This window comes from Ranitomeya imitator, chromosome 5 (assembly GCF_032444005.1).
Source record: "Ranitomeya imitator isolate aRanImi1 chromosome 5, aRanImi1.pri, whole genome shotgun sequence".
NCBI lineage: Eukaryota > Metazoa > Chordata > Amphibia > Anura > Dendrobatidae > Ranitomeya > Ranitomeya imitator.
The window spans coordinates 190053531-190078235 of NC_091286.1; positions in this window are offsets into that span (position 1 = coordinate 190053531).

Here is a 24705-nt window from a genome sequence, read left to right on the forward strand (position 1 = left end):
GCCAAACGATTGCCCCAAGAAAAATTGCAAAAATATAGTCACCAAATCATAAACGGTCATCACCTGTAATATGGTGATAAAGGACCGTGCTGGAGCAGCCAGATGATGTAAAGGACATAAGTGGCTCAAGTACTCCAGAAGGATGATATTAAGCTGAGCAACCAAGGAGTATGCTAGAACGGAGGGAGAGCCCAACGCGTGTCGCTGTTCCTAAGACAGCTTCGTCAGGGGAGGTGGCCATGAAATGACCGATAAAGCTTATAAATACCTGGTGTAATGAGAATCAGCCTGGGCCGGTGTGTGGCATATCAAGATCGGGAGCGGAAGCACCGGACGTGACGCATGAGAAAGGGCAAGGAGGTATGCCAGTAGTAGTGAACTGCGCAGTCGCCGATCCACAGGCCGGCGGACCGTGAGAAGACCGAGGATAGAGGACCAAGAGAGAAAGGCTTCTAGGGCGCATGTGCGGCTCCTGGAAGCAGGTGATATGGCAACCATGTATACATAGCTGTCAAAACACCAAAAGGAGAAAGGGCTACAGAGATGGAAAAGTGCCTATACCTGAATGGACCAGAGGAGGACATGGAAGAGGTAGCATGGGCTCGGGCAAAGTTGTTATGGAAAATCTACCTAGAATGTATATAAGGCAATCGACAGGCAGTCTGAGATCTAGAAGGAAACTTGAAGATTAAACAGAATAATAATCCATTTAATGTGAATAAAAATCCAGTAGTTAATATCTATGTAAAATATAACCCACACTATATAGACAGAAAGTTCCATAGTGTTATAACGCAAAACCCCCAATGTACACCAAGGTCCATACCCAAAATCCCCCCATGTTCTAAAGTAGTCTTTATCCAAATACGGCTGGTGAGAGTCATGCGCATCCAGATGAGACAAGAACGGTCATGTTTGTTCCACTGTACATATCCAGGGCACTCATCATCTCAAAAACCGAAAGGAAAGTGCATGAAAATCTTCACACGCCAGTATAAACTAACATAGAAGGGTATAGCCCTGCGTGTTGTGATCCAGCGAGGTATATGCATAATTATCACTAGACAAGGTCCTGCTGTATGTCCACGAAAAGAAGGTCATCCCAGCAGGACTCTACCTGTAACAGTTTCTTCTGCAGAGATCCACCCCTACCTGAAGCCCTTAGATGTTCCAATCCGACCACCCTTGTATTAGTGTAGCTCCCAGCACGATAAGTCAAATAATGGGATGCCACTGTGGTGAGGGTCTTACCTTTCTGCCTATCGATTTCCGCTGTATTAATCGTAGAAAAATGTCCTTGCATCCTCCGGCGTAACCCGGGCCGGCTCCAGGTTTTTGAGGGCCCCGGGCGAAAGAGTCTCAGTGGGCCCCCTTTAACACATACCACGATTCATGATCGCATATAAACACAGCCATGTAGTATATAACACAGCCCACGTAGTATATAGCACAGCCACGTAGCATATAACACAGCCACGTAGTATATAGCACAGCCCACATATCATATAACAGCCCATATAGTATATAGCACAGCCACATAGTATATAACATGGCTCACGTAGTTTATAGAACAGCCATGTAGTATACAGCACAGTCCACATAGTATTATACAGCACAGCCCACACAGTAGTGTATAGCACAGCCCACACAGTAGTATATAGCACAGCCCACACAGTAGTATATAGCACAGCCCACACAGTAGTATATAGCACAGCCCATACAGTAGTATACAGCACTGCCCACATAGTTGTATACAGTACTGCCCACATAGTAGTATATAGCACAGCCACACAGTAGTATACAGCACTGCCCACATAGTAGTATACAGCACTGCCCACATAGTATATAGCAGCCCACATAGTATATAACACAGCCCACGTAGTACATAACACTGCCCACATAGTATATAACACAGCCCACGTAGTATATAGCAGCGCACGTAGTATATAGCAGCCCATGTAGTATATAGCAGCCCACATAGTATATAACAGCCCACGTAGTATATAGCAGCCCAGCCCACGTAGTATATAGCAGCCCATGTAGTATATAGCAGCCAACGTAGTATATAGCAGCCCACATAGCATATAGCAGCCCACGTAGTATATAGCAGCCCAGCCCACGTAGTATATAGTAGCCCAGCCCACGTAGTATATAGCAGCCCATGTAGTATATAGCAGCCCATGTAGTATATAGCAGCCCACGTAGTATATAGCAGCCCATGTAGTATATAGCAGCCCACGTAGTATATAGCAGCCCACGTAGTATATAGCAGCCCACACAGTAGTATATAGCACAGCCCATACAGTAGTATACAGCACAGCCCACACAGTAGTATACAGCACTGCCCACATAGCAGTATACAGCACTGCCCACATAGTAGTATATAGCACAGCCACACAGTAGTATACAGCACTGCCCACATAGCAGTATACAGCACTGCCCACATAGTATATAGCAGCCCACGTAGTATATAACACTGCCCACGTAGTACATAACACTGCCCACGTAGTATATAACACAGCCCATGTAGTATATAGCAGCCCACGTAGTATATAGCAGCCCAGCCCACGTAGTATATAGCAGCCCACATAGTATATAGCAGCCCACGTAGTATATAGCAGCCCATGTAGTATATAGCAGCCCACGTAGTATATAGCAGCCCATGTAGTATATAGCAGCCCACGTAATATATAGCAGCCCACGTAGTATATAGCAGCCCATGTAGTATATAGCAGCCCACGTAGTATATAGCAGCCCACGTAGTATATAGCAGCCCACGTAGTATATAACAGCCCACATAGTGTATAGCAGCCCATGTAGTATATAGCAGCCCCCATAGTATATAGCAGCCCACGTAGTATATAACAGCCCACGTAGTATATAGCAGCCCACGTAGTATATAGCAGCCCAGCCAACGTAGTATATAGCAGCCCATGTAGTATATAGCAGCTAACGTAGTATATAGCAGCCCACGTAGCATATAGCAGCCCACGTAGTATATAGCAGCCCACGTAGCATATAGCAGCCCACGTAGTATATAGCAGCCCAGCCCTCATACTATATAGCAGCCCATATATAATCCGAAAAAGGAGTCACAAAACTGCCATTTAAGGTATAAAAAGGTAACAGCATTTATTAATTAACATCACAATAAAATACCCTAATGAAATACAGAACTATCAGTCATAATAGGGTAACTATGTGAATAGCGGATACAGGTAACAGACACCATATAACACACCTAAGGTCAACGATTGGAGGTCACAGGTTCACCAAACAAAGTGTATTATGAATGTTTCCACATTGCTAGTCCCACTGGGGACCCTCTACCAATAGTAAGTCTATAGACATGTAAAGGACTGGACCTCACCCATATCAGTCGTGGTGTGTATGTTGCAGCGCCAGCCCCTACGCGCGTTTCACGTAGGCTTCTTCGGGGGGCTGTACAGCGTGTGTCACTGACTTAGTTTTTATAAGGCCACCGGACCTGAAGGTAATAATGGGACTTAGTAAACGGCGCATGCGCCAATGACGTCAGCGCCGGAACTAGCATCACCGCTCGGCTGTCCGGGCTGAGCGAGAAGCCAGGGAGCCATCACCATGGCAACCATGACTCACACGCCCGACCCAATGGGCGGCGGCGGCGATGCACCGTCACGCCGACGTCACAGTCATGCGCACAAGTCCCGGAGAGGAAAACAATGAGAGCAGGTATAGGTATGTATAACGCAGTGTATAAAGATACATAAGGTGAAGGTGCTAAAGTGCAGAGTGCTGTGCAGAATTATTATATACCACCATAACATATGAATACCTAATGTACAAATAATTATTGAACACAATATAATACATAAAACAGAGACGTAAATAACATCATCAAAAGTGATATCAGAAAGTCCATGAACATAATATAGTTCTCCAAAAGTGTATTGTGGATATATGGATGGATACAATTCCCACTTTCAGTCTCTCGTATCATGGTGCGTTGGACATCAATAACAATTCCCATCATGAATAACTAAAAATAAAATTGCAAAAAACATTATATGAATAAAAACAAAAACAGACACACGAAGACATTAAAATCTAAGTCCAGATACTTATGTATGATACTAGAGGAAAGAGGCAAAACTATTCTGCTCGTTAAGTCCAAAAGGAACCATTGTGTTTAGGACATTAATCCACCTGCATTCACGCTGAAGTAGCAGGCGTTTCGTATCGCCGCCTCTGATGCCAGTGTGGATCCTGTCAATGCCCCACACTTTTAGATCATTAGGGTTGCATTTATGTTTTTCCCTAAAATGTCTCGGGAGTGTTTTTAAATTTCCCACGTCAGTCTCATCCCTTGCAGCTATGATCTCTCTCACATGCTCCCGTGTTCTCACACGCAGCTCCCTAGATGTAAGCCCTTCCCTTGCATGGATTGCACGGCTTGCAAAAACCATCAGAAAGCCATATCATTCACATCCTCGGATGGGTCACACGAGTTTAAAATCAAGGAGTTTATCTCTTGTAAAAGCACATTTATTATATATTATGCAAAATGCGCGTGTGACCTTATTTATATAGGGCTTACATCTAGGGAGCTGCGTGTGAGAACACGGGAGCATGTGAGAGAGATCATAGCTGCAAGGGATGAGACTGACGTGGGAAATTTAAAAACACTCCCGAGACATTTTAGGGAAAAACATAAATGCAACCCTAATGATCTAAAAGTGTGGGGCATTGACAGGATCCACACTGGCATCAGAGGCGGCGATACGAAACGCCTGCTATTTCAGCGTGAATGCAGGTGGATTAATGTCCTAAACACAATGGTTCCTTTTGGACTTAACGAGCAGAATAGTTTTGCCTCTTTCCTCTAGTATCATACATAAGTATCTGGACTTTGATTTTAACCCCTTTACCCCCAAGGGTGGTTTGCACGTTAATGACCGGGCCAATTTTTACAATTCTGACCACTGTCCCTTTATGAGGTTATAACTCTGGAACGCTTCAACGGATCCCAGTGATTCTGACAATGTTTTCTCGTGACATATTGTACTTCATGACAATGGTAAAAATTCTTTGATACTACCTGCGTTTATTTGTGAAAAAAATGGAAATTTGGCGAAAATTATGAAAATTTCGCAATTTTCCAACTTTGAATTTTTATGCAATTAAATCACAGAGATATGTCACACAAAATACTTAATAAGTAACATTTCCCACATGTCTACTTTACATCAGCACAATTTTGGAACCAAAATTTTTTTTTGTTAGGGAGTTATAAGGGTTAAAAGTTGACCAGCAATTTCTCATTTCTACAACACCATTTTTTTTTAGGGACCACATCTCATTTGAAGTCATTTTGAGGGGTCTATATGATAGAAAAGACCCAAGTGTGACACCATTCTAAAAACTACACCCCTCAAGGTGCTCAAAACCATATTCAAAAAGTTTATTAACCCTTCTGGTGCTTCACAGGAATTTTTTGAATGTTTAAATAAAAATGAACATTTAACTTTTTTTCACAAAAAATTTAATTCAGCTCCAATTTATTTTATTTTACCAAGGGTAACAGGAGAAAATGGACCCCAAACATTGTTGTACAATTTGTCCTGAGTACGCCAATACCCCACATGTGGGGGTAAACCACTGTTTGGGCGCATGGCAGAGCTCGGAAGCGAAGGAGCGCCATTTGACTTTTCAATGCAAAATTGACTGGAATTGAGATGGGATGCCATGTTTCGTTTGGAGAGCCCCTGATGTGCCTAAACATTGAAACCCCCCACAAGTGACACCATTTTGGAAAGTAGACCCCCTAAGGAACTTATCTAGAGGTGTGGTAAGCACTTTGACCCACCAAGTGCTTCACAGAAGTTTATAATGCAGAGCCATAAAAATAAAACAAAATTTTTTTCCCACAAAAATTGTTTTTTTAGCCCCCAGTTTTGTATTTTCCCGAGGGTAACAGGAGAAATTGGACCCCAAAATTTGTTGCCCAATTTGTTCTGAGTACGATGATACACCATATGTGGGGGGAACCAGTGTTTGGGCACATGGGAGGGCTCGGAAGGGAAGGAGTGCCATTTGAATGCAGATTTAGATGGAATGGTCTGCAGGTATCACATTGCGTTTGCAGAGCCCCTAATGTACCTAAACAGTAGAAACTCCCGACAACTGACACCATTTTGGAAAGTAGACCCCCTAAGGAACTCATCTAGATGTGTTGTGATAGCTTTAAACCCCCAAGTGTTTCACTACAGTTTGTAACGCAGAGCCGTGAAAATTAAAAAAAAAAATCTTTCCCCCCAAAATTATATTTTAGCCCCCAGTTTTGTATTTTCCCGAGGGTAAGAGGAGAAATTCGACCTCAAAAGTTGTTGTCCAATTTGTCCTCAGTACGCTGATACCCCGTATGTTGGGGGGAACCACCGTTTGAGCGCATGGCAGAGCTCGGAAGGGAAGGAGCGCCATTTGGAATGCAGACTTAGATGGAATGGTCTGCAGGCGTCACATTGCGTTTCCAGAACCCCTAATGTACCTAAACAGTAGAAACCCCCCACAAGTGACCCCATATTGGAAACTAGACCCCCCAGGGAACTAATCTAGATGTGTTGTGAGAACTTTGAACCCCCAAGTGTTTCACTACAGTTTATAACGCAGAGCCGTGAAAATAAAAAATCTTTTTTTTTCCCACAAAAATTCTTTTTTAGCCCCCAGTTTTGTATTTTCCCAAGGGTAGCAGGAGAAATTGGACCCCAAAAGTTGTTGTCCAATTTGTTCTGAGTGCGCTGATACCCGATATGTGGGGGGGGGAACCACTGTTTGGCCGCATGGGAGGGCTCGGAAGGGAAGGAGCACTGTTTTACTTTTTCAACGCAGAATTGGCTGGAATTGAGATCGGACGCCATGTCGCGTTTGGAGAGCCCCTGATGTGCCTAAACAGTGGAAACCCCACAATTATAACTGAAACCCTAATCCAAACACACCCCTAACCCTAATACCAACAGTAACCCTAACCACACCTCTAACCCTGACACACCCCTAACCCTAATCCCAACCCTATTCCCAACTGTAAATGTAATCTAAACCCTAACTGTAACTTTAGCCCCAACCCGAACCCTAACTTTAGCCCCAACCCAAACTGTAGCCCTAGCCCTAACCCTAGCCCTAACCCTAGCCCTAACCCTAGCCCTAACCCTAGCCCTAACCCTAGCCCTAACCCTAACCCTAGCCCTAACCCTAGCCCTAACCCTAACGGGAAAATGGAAATAAATACATTTTTTTAATTTTTCCCTAACTAAGGGGGTGATGAAGGGGGGTTTGATTTACTTTTATAGCGGGTTATTTAGCAGATTTTTATGATTGGCAGCCGTTACACACTGAAAGACGCTTTTTATTGCAAAAAATATTTTTTGCGTTACTGTTGTGACCTGGTGGTCAGGACAATAATGGACCTGGTGGTTAAGAGCACACGGAATGACCTGATAGTTACTGATAATATAGGACGAGCTCTGAGACATGGGAACTCTGCTGACCGCAATCCCTAATCCTATCACACACACTAGAAATAGCCGTGGATTGCGCCTAACGCTCCCTATGCAACTCGACACAGCCTAAGGAACTAGCTAGCCCTAAAGATAGAAAAATAATGCCTACCTTGCCTCAGAGAAATTCCCCAAAGGAAAAGGCAGCCCCCCACATATAATGACTGTGAGTAAAGATGAAAATTACAAACACAGAGATGAAATAGATTTAGCAAAGTGAGGCCCGACTTACTGAACAGACAGAGGATAGGAAAGGTAGCTTTGCGGTCAGCACAAAAAACTACAAAAAGACCACGCAGAGGGTGCAAAAAGACCCTCCGCACCGACTCACGGTGCGGAGGCGCTCCCTCTGCGTCCCAGAGCTTCCAGCAAGCAAGACAACAATCAAAATAGCAAGCTGGACAGAAAAATAGCAAACCAGAGAAAAACAAGCAGGAACTTAGCTTCTGCTGGGAAGACAGGTCACAAGAACGATCCAGGAGTGAACTAGACCAATACTGGAACATTGACAGGTGGCATGGAGCAATGATCTAGGTGGAGTTAAATAGAGCAGCCAGCTAACGAATTAACCTCGTCACCTGTGGAAGGAACCTCAGAAGCCGCAGCCCCACTCACCACCACCAGAGGAAGCCCATGGACAGAACCAGCTGAAGTACCATTCATGACCACAGGAGGGAGCTTGACAACAGAATTCACAACACGTTACCACATTTTGAGAGCTATAATTTTTCCATATTTTGGTCCACAGAGTCATATGAGGTCTTGTTTTTTGCGGGACGAGTTGACGTTTTTATTGGTAACATTCTCGGGCACGTGACATTTTTTGATCGCTTTTTATTCCGATTTTTGTGAGGCAGAATGACCAAAAACCAGCTATTCATGAATTTCTTTTGGGGGAGGCGTTTATACCGTTCCGCGTTTGGTAAAATTGATAAAGCAGTTTTATTCTTCGGGTCAGTACGATTACAGCGACACCTCATTTATATCATTTTTTTATGTTTTGGCGCTTTTATACGATAAAAACTATTTTATAGAAAAAATAATTATTTTTGCATCGCTTTATTCTCAGGACTATAACTTTTTTATTTTTTTTGCTGATGATGCTGTATGGCGGCTCGTTTTTTGCGGGACAAGATGACGTTTTCAGCGGTACCATGGTTATTTATATCTGTCTTTTTGTTCGCGTGTTATTCCACTTTTTGTTCGGCGGTATGATAATAAAGCGTTGTTTTTTGCCTCGTTTTTTTTTTTTTTTCTTACGGTGTTTACTGAAGGGGTTAACTAGTGGGCCAGTTTTATAGGTCGGGCCGTTACGGATGCGGCAATACTAAATATGTGTACTTTTATTGTTTTTTTTTAAATTTAGATAAAGAAATGTATTTATGGGAATAATATATTTTTTTTTTCATTATTTTGGATTTTTTTTTTTTTTTTTTTACACATTTGAAAACATTTTTTTTTACTTTTTTACTTTGTCCCAGGGGGGGACATCACAGATCGGTGATCTGACAGTTTGCACAGCACTCTGTCAGATCACCGATCTGAGAGCAGTGCAGGCTGCTTCACAGTGCCTGCTCTGAGCAGGCACTGTGAAGCCACCTCCCTCCCTGCAGGACCCGGATCCGCGGCCATCTTGGATCCGGGTCTGGAACAGACAGGGAGGGAGGTAAGACCCTCGCAGCAACGCGATCACATCGCGTTGCTGCGGGGGGCTCAGGGAAGCCCGCAGGGAGCCCCCTCCCTGCGCGATGCTTCCCTGCACTGCCGGCACATCGCGATCATCTTTGATCGCGGTGTGCCAGGGGTTAATGTGCCGGGGGCGGTCCATGACCGCTCCTGGTACATAGTGCCGGATGTCAGCTGCGATAGGCAGCTGACACCCGGCCGCGATCGGCGGCGCTCCCCCCGTGAGCGCCGCCGATCGAGCTGGACGTGGTCATAGGGGCCCACCCCACCTCGACGAGATAGTACGTCCGATGTCAGAAAGGGGTTAATGTCTTCGTGTGTCTGTTTTTGTTTTTATTCATATACTGTTTTTTGCAATTTTCTTTTTAGTTATTCATGATGGGAATACTATTGTTATTGACGTCCACCGCACCATGATACGAGAGACTGAAAGTGGGAATTGTATCCATCCATATATCCACAATACACTTTTGGAGAACTATATTATGTTCATGGACTTTCTGATATCACTTTTGATGATGTTATTTACGTCTCTGTTTTATGTATTATATTGTGTTTAATAATTATTTGTACATTAGGTATTCATATGTTATGGTGGTATATAATAATTTTGCACAGCACTCTGCACTTTAGCACCTTCACCTTATGTATCTTTATACACTGCGTTATACATACCTATACCCGCTCTCATTGTTTTCCTCTCCGGGACTTGTGCGCATGACTGTGACGTCGGCGTGACGGTGCATCGCTGCCAGCGCCCATTGGGTCGGGCGTGTGAGTCATGGTTGCCATGGTGATGGCTCCCTGGCTTCTCGCTCAGCCCGGACAGCCGAGCGGTGATGCTAGTTCCGGCGCTGACGTCATTGGCGCATGTGCCGTTTACTAAGTCCCGTTATTTATAAACCTATAAGAGTATAGTCCGGATCCTCAAAATACCCAAAAGAAAAAATATAATTCTAAGGACTATATACCAAAATGGAAGCAGAACACCAAAATTTACAAATATAACAAATTTTATTAAATATCATGATAATAGTCATTACATCTCATAAATAGTAACTCTAAGAAAAACCAAAAAACAGACAAAGAAACAGAAGAAAAGGAATATAATGCCAGGCAGCAAAACGCAGGGGAAAAATCCGTACCACAGTAGATATCCTAATATAAACAGCCCCTATCAGGGATACCATATGTAAACGCAGCCATAATTAATTAAGTCGAAAAAAGACTTAATAAAGAGGGTTCAAAACATGGTGTAAGAAAGCTAGGATAATATAGGCTATAGTGTGCACCAGAATAACTGACTGGTTTAAACCGCTAGCATAACAGGTACAGAGGAAGGTAAACATAAGTATATAGTCCTACTATACCTGTAGCCATGGCTGGTCTCTAGAGGGTGGGTAAATCCTGCTGCCGTGCTGCCAAGCGCCTCGACGCGCGTTTCGCCCGATGAGCTTCGTCAGGAGGCGTTATTACCTTCAGGTGCGGTGGCCTTATAAAAACTAAGTCAGTGACACATGCTGTACAGCCCCCCGAAGAAGCCTACGCGAAACGCGCGTAGGGGCTGGTGCTGCCACATACACACCACGACTGATATGGGTGAGGTCCAGCCCTTTACATGTCTATAGACTTACTATTGGTAGAGGGTCCCCAGTGGGACTAGCAATGGGGAAACATTCATAATACACTTTGTTTGGTGAACCTGTGACCTCCAGTCGTTGACCTTAGGTGTGTTATATGGTGTCTGTTACCTGTATCCGCTATTCACATAGTTACCCTATTATGACTGATAGTTCTGTATTTCATTTGAGTATTTTATTGTGATGTTAATTAATAAATGCTGTTACCTTTATATACATTAAATGGCAGTTTTGTGACTCCTTTTTCGGATTATGTATGTACTATGTGGGAGTTTTTTCTGTCCGTCTTAGGACTTATATGTGGCTTCGTTCTAATTATTTATATAGCAGCCCATGTAGTATATAGCAGCCCACGTAGTATATAACACAGCCCAACCAGTATATAAGAGCCCACGTAGTATATAGCAGCCCATGTAGTATATAGCAGCCCACGTAGTATATAGCAGCCCAGCCCACGTAGTATATAGCAGCCCATGTAGTATATAGCAGCCCACATAGTATATAACACAGCCTAACCAGTATATAAGAGCCCATACCTTGTCCTCCCAGCCAGGCTCTGCATCCCCCGCAATCCTTTGTTCCAGGTGGCAGGTGCTGCACACTAGTTCCTGTTTGGGGACGCTCGGCTCATTCTCCGGGCACTGGACGGTCGGAAGTCACTCTGCTCTGCGTATCCATGCTGACGGATTGTGGGCGGCTCTCCAGCAGCTGCAAAAGTCCCAGAGCTCTGTGCTGCCTCCTCTCTTCTAGTGTGCACCTCGAACCGCAGATGCCTGCCTCAGGGGCCGCATGTGGGCAGCCTGCCCCTAACGCCAGCCCTGAATGGGCCCCCCTGTCTCGCCAGGGCCCCGGCACTTGCCCGGGTACGCCGGGTGCTGACGCCGGCCCTGGGCGTAATTCCTGTTAGGTCTAGCCTACATAAATACAGGGGCAAGGACAGATAATGGCGAATATAAAATTAGATGTTTCACAGTTAATATAAGATTTTAGTCTGTCCTGCACCTGATCAATGGGATTAATAAAGGAATCACGGGTGGGATGCATGTATTGACATACAGTGCAATTCCCACATGGGAATTTGCCTCTGAGGATAATTCCACAATTGAGTCTACATGTGGGTCTGGTGTAATGGCTCCTCGTAAGTATGTCCCTAAAGTTGGGAGCCCTTCTGGCGGTCAGCAGAGGTCGTGGACTGACTACTTGTGCCGTTTGCAAGTCCGTGGTAAAAATTCTCCAATGGTTATTCAGGATATTCCTTACCTGAGTCCACTGAGTATGATATCCTGTAATAAAGCGCGCAAAATTGTCCGCTTTTTTCTTTGTGGAGACCAGTAAGGCATCTTGTGACGGTGACCTTGCTCCCTGGTATGCCCGAGAGATGCATTTCCTGGGGTAATTCCTCTTTCTAAGTCTTTCTGTGAGGTCGTGGGCTTCCCTCCGAAAGTCTTCATCAGTGGTACAGTTCCGGCTCACCCTAAGGAACTGGCCCTTCGGAATTCCATCTTTTGTATGCCTGCAGTGAAAACTGCGGTATTCCAACAAACAATTCACCGCTGTAGGTTTACGATAAAGGCAAGTAGACAGTATGCCGTCCTGGCATTTGACCTCAAGATCTAGAAAATAAACTGCCACAGAGGAAAACTGGTGAGTCAAATTTTTTTTAAAAGGATTATGGATCTTGTCCAATAACCGTTTCTGCAGACGTACTTGAGGGCCTCATGTCAAAATTGTTCCCATTAGAAGAAAGTGTGTCTCCCATACTGTTTTCTTATGTATTGAATGCAAGGCCTGGCCCGTCCCAAAGTTACATGCACCCCAATAAGCCTTTCAGCAGATGTACTTTACCGCCTCATGACAAAATTTTCCCATTAGAAGAAAGTGTGTCTCCCATACTGTTTTCTTATGCATTGAATGCAAGGCCTGGCCTGCCCCAAAGTTACATGTACCCCAATAACTGTTTCAGCAGACGTACTTGAGGGCCTCAGGACAAAATTGTTCCCATTAGAAGAAAGTGTGTCTCATATATTGTTTACTTATGCACTGAATGCAAGGCCTGCCCTGCACCAATGTTACATGCACTCCAATAACCCTTTGAAACCACGTACAGGATGGCCACATGAAACAAAAGTTCACATTATTATTTTTTATTACCATGCATTTTGTCCATGAAATGTATTCAAGGCCTGGCTGTAATTTGCATTCACCAAAATCCCCCTTGTAAGAAACGTGGAGAAGGGTCTCATAAAAAATTGTCACATTAAAAAGGAGCGCTTCACCTATATTTGGAATGTGCGTACATTAAGTGTATGAGCTAACAAACATTTCCCCGTGGACGGTACCCTTTTTTAAAAAAATTATTTACGGGCATTATAAACACACTTCACACACCTTCACCCTCGTGTTCTAGTGGTAGTGCCTGAAGAGACGTGGAGGATGTCCTCATATGTCTCTATTCCTAATTTAAAGGAGGGGGTTTCCTACATTTTGAATGCCCATACACTAAGTGTATGGGCTGACAAACATTTCCCCCTGGGAGGTACAAAATTTTTATTTTTGGTAAGTATTTACGGGCATCAAAAAAACACCCTTGCACAAAAATTGAGTGACTTTCGCATCATGGAATACATTCACCTTGGTGTTCTAGTGGTTGTGGATGATGAGGATGAGGATAAGGAGGAGGGTAACACAAAATAGACAAAATCAGGAAGCGTATACCCATGTATGGTTGTGAAGAGGTGCATGCGAATACACCTCCCTCGAAAACACAATGTATTTGAGGTTATATTTGGTTATATTTGTATTTGAGGTTCGCTGTTTTCATTTGGTGGTGTACAGAAATCTTGACTAATCAAGCCCTTGTTCATTTTTATAAGAGTCAGCTTGTCAGCATTTTCAGTTGACAGGCGGATGCGCTTATCAGTTATAATTCCACCTGTGGCACTAAAAACCCTCTCTGACAGAATGCTAGCAGCAAGGCAGGCCAGGACCTCCAAGGCGTAGAGAGCCAGTTCATGCCACGTGTCCAGCTTGGATACACAGTAATTGAAAGGCACAGAGGAATCACAGCGGATATTTGTACAATCAGCAAGGTATCCATTCAGCATCTTCCCAAACATTGCACTTCTTGTAACAGCACCCCTTGCCTCTGTGCCAGCGCAATGGGAGGATCTGAGAAAACTGTCCCAGAACTTTGCCATTGTTCCGCTGCCTGTGCTGGATTGTACTTCGGTCTCTCTTGCCTGTACTTCTTGGTTGTCCAACAAACTCTGACGTCTGCTGCCAGCGTTATCAGATGGGAATTTTTTTAGTAAGGACCCTCTGGTACTGCACCATTTTAGTACACCTGTCTGCCTCTGGAAGAAGAGATTGAAAGTTCTCCTTGTAGTGTTGGTCTAGAAGTGTCACCAACCAGTAATGTCTGTCATCCAAAATTTTAATAAGGCGAGGGTCACGGGAAACGTAGCGCAACATAAAGTCAGCCATGCATGCCAGACTGCTAACAGGCAAGACTTCCGTGTTCTCTCCAACAGGATGACTGACCATGCCATCCTCCTCCTCATCCTCCTCCTCCCTGTCCTCAGGTCATCCATACTGAACAGACGGTATGACAGTTGTGCTTGTAGTACTGTCTATAGTGCATGAAAATAGCTCCTGTTCTTCTTCCTCCTCCTCTACCTCATTGTCTTCCAATCCTCTTTGGGACAACATGAGGCTGGGCTGTGTGTAATCACCCTGTATGGTTCCTTGCTCCATGTCCTCGTGCTCTGTCAGCAAAGCATCCTCTTTAATTGTGAGCAGACAGGTTTTCAGAATGCAGAGAAGCGGGATGGTGATGCTAATTATGGTGTCATCGCCGCTCACCATCTTGATGCAGTCCTCAAAGTATTGGAGGATGGTACATATGTCTGACATCCATGTCCACTCCTGAGGTCTTATGTGTGGAGTCTGAACTGAATAATGATGGCCTTGTTGATGCTGGTAGTCAACAACTGCCCTCTTCTGCTCACAAATCCTTTCCAACATATGCAGTGTAGAGTTCCAACGCGTGAGGACTATTGATGAGCGAGTATACTCGTTGTTCGGGTCTCCCCGAGCATGCTCGAGTTGTTTCTGAGTATTTGTGAGTGCTCAGAGATTTAGTTTTCATCGTCTCAGCTGCATGATTTACAGCTGCTAGACAGGCTGAATACATGTGAGGAATGCCTGTTTGTTAGGGAATTCCCACATGCATTCAGGCTGTCCAGCATCCGAAAATCAGGCAGCTGAGGCGACAAAAACTAAATCTCCGAGCATGCCAATATACTCGGAGATCACCTGAGCATGCTTGGGGAGACCCGAGCAACAATGCTATTCGCTCATCACTAGTTGGACATCACACACCAGTCAGTGAGCCGGAAGCTGCAAATGCTGCTGAAGCATATCAAGGGCAGCTGAAGCTGTAGCTGACTTTCTAAAATGGGCAGAAAGGTGGCGTACATTCACCAGATCTGGCAGCTCTGGGTAGCTTTTGAGAAAACATTAAACGATGAGGTTAAGCACAATGGCCAGGCAAGGTACGTGTGTGAGCTCACCTTGCTTTAGAGCCGCCACCAGATTGTCACACATGACCATGCCTGGCTGTAGGTTCAGCGCTGTCACACAAAAATCTGACTGCTCTTTCAGCACTGTCCACAACTCTTCATCATTGTGCGGTTTGTCACCTAAGCAGATTAGGTTTAGCACAGCCTGTAGCCGCTTGGCTGAGGTAGTGCTGTAGTGATTCCAGCATCTGAGGAGGAGGAGGTGCAGGAGCGGTACACTGTGGGGCAACCCCAATTGATGTAGGGCCTACAATCCACGGCGTCGGGAGGATGTGTTCCATCCCAAGGTCCAACTGGGTCCCAGCTTCCACTATGTTAACCCAGTGTGCCGTCCGTAAGATGTACCTTCCCTGCCCACAAGCACTTGTCCATGTGTCCGTGGTTAGGTGGACTTTCCCTGTTATGACCTGGTGGTTAGGAGCACCCAGTACGACCAGATAGTTAAACTCACACAGGACAAGCTCTGGGATGTGGGAGCTCTGCTGACCGCAGGCCCTAATCCTATCATAACAACTAGAAATAGCCGTGGAGCATTCCTGATTCTCCCTAGACGCCTCTTCACAGCCTAAGAGCTAGCTAGCCCTAGAGATAGAAAATAAAGCCTACCTTGCCTCAGAGAAATTCCCCAAAGGAAAAGGCAGCCCCCCACATATATTGACTGTGAGTAAAGATGAAAGTCACAAATGCAGAAATGAAACAGGTTTCAGCAAAGGGAGGCCAGACTTACTAAACAGACAGAGGATAGGAAAGGTATCTTTGCGGTCAGCACAAAAAACTACAAAAGGCCACGCAGAGTGTGCAAAAAGACCTCAGCACCGACTAACGGTGCGGAGATGCCACTCTGCATCCCAGAGCTTCCAGCTAGCAAGACAAAATCATGATAACCAGCTGGACAAGGAAACAATGAACAAATAATAACTATCAGGAACTTAGCTTCTGCTGGAGAAGACAGGTCACCAGAAAGATCCAAGAGCGAACTGAACCAAAGCAGGAACATTGACAGCTGGCATGGAGTAACGATCTGAGTGGAGTTAAATAGAGCAGCAAACCAAAGGATAAACCACGTCACCTGTGTAAGGAACCTCAGAAGCAGCAGCTTCACTCACAGCCACCAGAGGGAGTCCATGGACAGAACTCGCCGAAGTACCATTCACGACCACAGGAGGGAGTTCGACAACAGAATTCACAACATTTCCCAGTAACAGCAATGTTGAGGGCACGGGTAATGTTGTGGTACACGTGCTAGTGTAATGCAGGTATAGCACACTGGGAGAAATAGTGGCGACTGGGGACCTAGTACCTTGGAACAGCCACCACCATCAGGTTGCGGAAAGCTTCCATCTCAATGAGCCTAAAAGCCAACATTTCAAGCGCAAGCAGATGAGAAATGTAAGAACTTAGTACTGTGGCCTGTGGGGCGTTGGCTGAGTTTTTCCAATAACTGGGGTATAGACAACTAAAGGCTGCGCTCGGACAAGGACGTGGACGGGCTTGATGATGGTGCTAGTTGACTGTGGGCAGCAATAGGTGCAGGGCATGAGGCATCTTCACATGCACTGTGGACTGGGGATTGGCTTTTATGCAAAACAGTGGAAGAGGCAGTGGTGTCACCTGCAAACAGTGTTCCTAGAGCTTGGGGTTCAGCCCACAAAGTCGGATGATTTGCTGCCATGTGCCTGATCATGATGGTGGTGGTCAGGCTGGTAGTTTTGCTACCCCTGCTGATGCAGGCATGGCAGGTGCTGCAAATGGCCTGTTTGGGGTTATCAGCAGAGTCTTTAAAAAATTACCAGACTCGGAAGATCTAACAGTTGGAATGGCAACTTCCGTCAAGCTGGTGTTACGGGGAAGGGATGCACGTCTTCTGTCTGTGGCCACCACACTGCTTCTTCCTGCCTGTTGGGGTGCTATGCCTCCTTCCCCATATGTGCTGCTGTTCTTGCTCTGCATGTCCTCCTGCCAGGTTGGGTCAGTTACAATGTCATCCATGACCTTGTCTTCCACATCCACACCCTCATCCTCCTCCCGGCTTTCTGGCAATTGTGTCTCATTATCATCCACCTCTTGTGACACTTTCCCACCATCGCCTTCGTGTGACCATGGCTGCTCAAATCTTTGAGTATCGCTACATGCAATCTCATCTTGCCCCACTTCAAGTTGACCGTCCGAGAGTTCAGAATCTTTAAAGGGAAAAGTGAACAGCTCTTTGGAGTGTCCAAGTGTGGGATCAGTTGTCTCCAGGCACTCGACATGGTGGGAAGAAGGAGGATCAGGGTGAGTAATATGTGGTCCAGACTCACAGCTACACGACTTGACTGTGTGGAAGACGTGGTGGTGGTGGTGGCGGTGGCAGTGACTGGAAGCATTCTCCACTATCCAACCAACAACCATTTCACACTGCTCTGGCTTACAAAAGTGGTGTGCTGCGGTCCCATAGAAACTGGGACAGGAAGGTAAAGCGAGAAAATGTGGGTCTTTGTTGTGGCCCGCTTTCAGCTTTGCCACTGCCTCGTCCTCTGCAAGCACCATCAGCATCACGTCCACTTCCCCATCCCTTGCCCCTTGCCTTGCCCATTTTATATGGAATACGGAAATATTTTAAAAGTTCAATACAAATGGATTAATTTTGAGAAAACTTATATGTGATCAGTGTGCTGAAAAAACACACTTTTAATTCAATGGAATGTTGGTAATTTTTTATTTTGTTTTTAACAAATTTTATTAATAGCTAGGGTAAGACACACCAAAACCAGTTCAATGGAGCACTCAAATGCAACAATGTTTAACCCACAGATAGAGGAGGCGTCTGATAGAGAAACCACAATGTTCAATATGTGGTCTTTTTTATTTTTTAAAAGAAAATTACTGTCACGAAGTAGACTAACACAACGCCAAAAAAGTGGAATGTATACCTGAAAAGCAAGGATTTGTAGACCACAGATAGACCGGGCATCTGACTGAGATAATAGACTGTTTCAATATGTGGCCTGAAGTTTTTCTAAAAAATTTTACCCCAAAATATAGTATAGACCAAAGGTAGCAGACAGACAAAAAAGTGGAATATATGCCTGAAAAGCAAGTATTTGTAGAGCACAGATAGACCAGGCGTCGGACGGAGATAACAGACTGTTTCAATATGTGGCCTGGAGTTTTTTTTAATTTTTTTACCCCAAAATACTGTATAGACCTAGGGTAGCAGACAGACAAAAAGTGGAATGTATGCCTGAAAAGCAAGTATTTGTAGACAACAGATAGACCGGGTGTCTGACTAAGATAACAGACTGTTTCAAAATGTGGCCTGGAGTTTTTTAACTTTCTTTTACCCCAAAATACTGTATAGACCTAAGGTAGCAGACAGACAAAAAAGTGGAATGTATAGTTGAAAAGCAAGTATTTGTAGATTACAGATAGACCAGGCGTCTGACAAAGATAACAGGCTGATCAAAATGTGGCCTTGATTTCTTTGGGCCCATCAAAATTGTGTCAATAAGTAGGCTATGACACTAAACACAAAATTGGGGTACTAAAATTGTAAAATATTTAGTGCAATAATATGTGATGCGTGTGGCATACAAATCACAGTGATAAATATAAGAACTGTAGCTAAATTTTTTGGGGCCAGCTAAAGATTTTTTGGTCGTCAAAATGGTGTCCAAAAATGTGTCTTTAGACACTCCAAAAAATACTATAGTACCAAAATAAAAGGCCAGAATTTTCTGCGCACTCACATCTGATGCCTGGCCCCCCAAAAAAACGTTTAAAATTGTAAGATTTTCACGCTCTTGTATTACAATGAGCTGGCTGTAGTCTGCAGTGTGACCACGCAAATAAATGTAGAAACAAAGGGGCTACGGATTGCTTTGTAATAAAATTAGCAAGTATAAGGTGCAAAAAAAAAATCCTAGCCACGGATACTTGCAGCTAGGTACATATAAAATACGCAGCAGCAGACAGTAATGGAGCCTTTTGATGTATGCAGTGAGATCTATATACTCACATACAGTGCCTGCATACCTTGCACTGATGTGGATATGTGCACATAGACTCCCCTGCCTACTTAGCACAGCAATCTATATACCCCCGAATTAGCCCTAAAAAGGACTGTTGGTTTATCAGGATTTGTGGCTTGAACAATGGTAGACCCACACTAAGTAAGAAAAGAATGAACCTGACCCTATCTCAGCAGCAGCTCTCCCTACACTATCTGATTCTGGAGCTGAATGCGCCGAGCACGGTGGCGCAATCTCTCTTATAGACCTGATAACGCCAGCCAATCACTGTAATATCACAACAAAGATGGCTGCGGCATTACAGTGCATGGCAGACAATCCATGCATGTTCATTGGCGCTCTAAAAACTGCCAAAATTTAAAGGCGGAGACCCGAGTTCCTGATGAATAATCCCGGAACTGCTCGAGTACACAGAGCACAGTGATACTCGGGCGAGTAATGAGTAGTGGCGAGCACTTTCGCTCATCACTAATTATCACCATCCGATACTTTTTTCCGGTGAACCTGTAAGGAGGTTGCTTTCCCTGCTCCTTGCCTGGAACCACTTAGTCAGACAGCTGGATTGTTGGGGGGAAGACTTTCTGCCCTGGACATACTCAACCCTGCACTCTATTACACTTGGTGTAGTCGGCAGGATGTCACACGGTAGCGCGGAAGGGGCAGACAAAGCAGTTGGGGGAGGCCCCAGGTCTATCATCTCCCTGGGAGCCATGTTAGTTAACCTGCCAAAATTTTCAGGGAGCAATGTCATGTTGTGGAGTTGGACGGAGCGCATCCGAGGGATGATGCGGATGCATCCTATGACACCGTCTCTGCAGGCGGAAATAGCTGTGATGGCCCTAGAGGGGGATGCACGGGACTCTGTTATGCTCAGACCCCCCCAGGCGAGAGATACCCTGGACAAAGTATTACGTATACTTGAGGAGACGCATGGGGACCCCACTGACGCAGGGGAGCTGCACATGTGACTGTTCCACCGGGTGCAAAGAGAGGGGGAAACCATGATGCAATATATGAACACACTGCAGGAGCTTCATACTGCCATTATACGGAAGGTATAGGTGTGGGGTCAGTTGACGTTGTGCTGCAAGACCAACTGGTGACAGGCTTGCGAGATGTGTTGGTGAAACAGGCCCTGCAAGAGCACATGCGCGTAAAGCTAGGTCTCTTTATGTGGTCGGGAGTGAGGCACGCATGCGCGAGCAAGAGCAAGGGGTGTAGTGCCAGTGGGAAAGGTATGGAGCAGGGAGGTAACAGCCCCTCAATGGGTAGAAGACTTGAAGAAGGAGTCCGTGAGGAAGTAGCTGAATATAAGAAGATCCCTGCTGCTGAGTGCTGCCTGTGCGAGAAAGAGAGACCGCCCCCCCACAGTGAGACTAGTGCCGCTCGGCGAAGAAGACTTCCTACATGCTACAATTGCGGAGCACCCAGTCAAAATGAAGAGGAGGCGATGTGGACCCAAGATTCCCAGCTGAAAATAAGAAGAATTTTGGAGGAGATTGAGAGTCTGGGTAAAGCCCTTACTGCCGTTTTGGGGACCAGCAGCATACCCCGAGGTAACATGCGGAAGCCGCCAGAAAGAGATAGAGGAGAGGTGCGCAGCATGAAGAAGGCTTCAGTGGTGGCCCCAGAGTGTAGCTCCGTATCCTGGGGTGAAAAGCAACCGCGGATGAGAGATGTCCCCCGCTGAGCTCGATGATCCAGACTGAAGTGCTGGTCGTGCAGAAGGGTGGGACCCATGTCCAGAAATTGCCCTACCCGAGAAGAGTGGTGGCAGAGATCCGCTCACCCCTCTGAGGGTCCTGCTAACTGGATGGAATGTCGCCCCTGGAGAGAATGGTACGGCAGGAAGAGAAGAGTTCTACCTAAGGCAAGACAGTACCACGATGTCGGACGCCAAGGAGAGGTGGAGAAGGTGTCAAGCATCTCTGGTGGAATGACTGCGCTGTCCCGACGCGTAAAGGTGAGCCTGGTGGATCTCCAGCCTGGGTCTGAAGGTTTTGTTTGTGAGACTCAGCCCGGAGGAAAAAAAGGGACGTTCACTCGAGAAGACCAACGAAGTGCTTTACTACCTTGCCCAGCACGAGTTCCCGAAGAAGAAGAGAAAGTGCCAAGTGTACCTGCGACGCTCGTTTTCGAGGTCCTCATCGATGAGAAGGAGGAACCACTGATATCATCCCCTGAGGTGAAGAGTGTGCTGGCTGTCAGCTCCCAAGATCCTGATTGGACAGAGGAAATGGAACAGCTGTGTGAGACAGGGCGTGTGGCTGAGAAGCCCTGGGAAGTGATGCCCGCAGAGCCCAGCGCAGATGATGAAGAGTCCGACCTGCATGGTCTTAATTCATCTGATTCTAGTTTTGACGAGAATGCTCCTGTCAAAGAGAGGGGGAGCTATGGAGAAAAATTACTTGTACTAAGCCCCCAGACTGAGGAACCTGAGCAAGAAGTCCCTGCGCAAACACCTGCTACCGGCAAGGCTAAGAAGAGGAAGAAAAAAAAGAAGAAGACAGCAGTTGCTGGCGAAGCAGAGAAAGCATATCTCAACCTGACTGATGAACAGTTCCTAGACCATTTAGTTTGGGAGTATGTGCAAGAAGAAAGGCAGAAGGAGATGCGAGGATTGCAGGTATCTGACTCCCCTCAAAAGAACAAAGAGAAGCACGAAGAGTCCTCGCCCGTGGAATGGCGAGCTTTAAGAGGGGGGAATGTAAGGAGGTTGCTTTCCCTGCTCCTTGCCTGGAACCACTTAGTCAGACAGCTGGGTTGTTCGGGGTAAGACTTTCTGCCCTGGACAGAGGGGACCAAGTGACTGCTGGGAGGAGAGAGGAAGAGATAGGGGTGTGGTCAGAAAAGAGCGGGAGAGCAGAGAGAGGGCAGTGCGCCAAAGAGAGGGCAGGCTGCAGCGCCGTGCTCCCCTAAAGGTAGTGCTCCCCGTGAGGGCACTGAGGCTGAGATACCACCATAGTGAGGCTAGATGTGAGAGTGTGGACTTGGAAGCCTCCGTAATCCGAATAGACGCTTCTCCTGACAGTGACCTGAGCGCGCAGCCCCGGTGACCGCAGTGACAAGCCAGAACCCCTGAGTGAGACAAGTAAACTGCTCAGTGTGTGTGTGTAGCATTGCAACTGCAGAAAGCCTGCCAGCCTGATATACAGAGACTGGCAGCAGAGTGGCTGAGTTACTGCCTGCTTTCAGCTTTACTGGAAGAAAAGACCTAACTCCGGAGACTCCAGTTCCCAAGAGACAGAGGAGAGACTTCAGGATCTTCAAGCGCTGCTGGTGACTGTATCCACGTTGGAATAAGGACCCTCAAGTCAGGACCTCCCTGGATTGATAAGTTACCAGAACATTCATTAACCGTTTGCGATTCCGCTTAGCTGTTTACTGTGTGCTTTATCTCTATTAACCCCCTGTTTACTCCCTGCGAGGAGAATCTTAATAAATTGTTATAAATTCCCCTCAATAGTTGGTCAGTCTGTTCCGTGGTGACATATTCAACCCTGCACGCTATTACAAACCCATGGCTCAAGCACATGCTTTTGCTCAGCTGATCCAGACCCTCACTGATGAAGTTAAGGAGCTGCGGTGTCAGGTGGTGCAGCAACTTAAGCAGTTGTCGGGGTTCTGGGTCTCGGTTCATGTGCAGGCTCAACCGGAACCCAAGATATCTCTCCCTGACAGGTTCTTTAGAGGGAGAGATTTTTTTTTCAGGAGGCCCATAAGCTATATTTCAGGCTCCGCCTTCGTTCCTCAGGGAGGGAGGAGCAATGTGTGGGAATTATAGTCTCCCTTCTCAAGGGTAATCCTTAATCCTGTGCCTTCTCCCTGCCGACCGATTCACCATCTTTACAGTCGGTGGACGAGTTTTTTTGCAGCATTGGCGCTGGTGTATGGGGATTCTGATGGCATCTCCCTGGCTGAGTCTAGACTCTGTAAGATCAAGCAAGAGGGTCAGCTGGCTGAGGAGTATTGCTCAGAGTTTAGGAGGTGGGCCACTGACAAGCAGTGGAACGACCCTGCTCTTAGGAGTCATTTTTGTCAGGGTCTGTGTTACCGCTGCTGTGCGTCACCGCTCCTCTGCTGCTGGGTCCAGGCGGGTCCGCTCCATCTCCCCTGCTGTGGTGTCTGCTGCCACCACTGCATGCTCCAGCCACTCTGTTTCTGGGTCTGGGCACACCGATCTTTCCTTCCCTGCAGCGGTGCGTTCCCGGCGCTCTACTTCCGGGTCCGGGTGCATCAATACCTCTCCTTCACTTCCGGTGCCTTGCTCTCCTGGGGGAATGCGGTGTATGCGCAGGCACTCTGGATTCTCCAGAGGGCGCAGGCGCATCTTTTCCATTTCTTCTTCCTGGGGTCACCAAGGTCAGTAAACCCAGCAGCCAATCCCGCTCCAGCCTCTGCTATAAGAGGCAGTCTTTCCTGCATCTGGGTGCCTGATTGTCATAGCCTTGCTATTGCGTCTGGCCCTTCCTTCCTGTGCTAGTGCCTTGCACTCCATTCTGTATGGTCCTGTGCTTGGTGTCTCTTTGTCCATTTTTTTTCTCTTTAGGGTCCCTCTCCAGTTTTTGGTTATTCCCTTTTCTAGATGCTAACTTCATCTTTTGTTTTCCACAGCCTCTCTCCATTCCGGCTTTCCTGCTCTCCGGTAAGTCCACAGTCTATCCGGGTTCCCCATTTGAACATTCTCTTAGAGCCAGCTGTCTTTCCTTCTTTCTTGGAGCCGTCCCTCTTGGTACTTCCACCGTGGGTAAGGGACCTCTGGGCCTGTCCCTGACGGTCCCTGTATAGGGGTCAGTTCTAACCTAGGTCCGCTCGCTATGGGGTGGGTCTGTCTACGGTTCAGAGGGTCCACTCTCATTTCCCTGCTCAGTCCATTATAGTACAATCAGGCCATGGACCCCGCTAGTACACCCTTATCGGCCCAGAAGGAGTTGACCCATTTGCGTGATAACCAGCAGCGCATAATGGCCTTCATGAAGACCATGGAGTCTCGCTTAACCTCTCTGCAAGCTGCAGACCCTTGTGAATGCCGCCTAGCTGGCTAGCCTTCAGCAGGAGCTCTCCCAACAGCGAGATACTCAGACCAGCATGCTGAGTTATATGGCGTCTATTGATAATCGCCTTCATGCTGAGTTATATGGCATCTATTGATGATCGCCTATTTAGTTTACAGTCAGTCCCTGCTGCTTCCGCCCCGGCGTCCTCTCTTGACTCCAGTCCTTTATCCATCTCCCATCTGCCTCCTCATCTGGGTAAA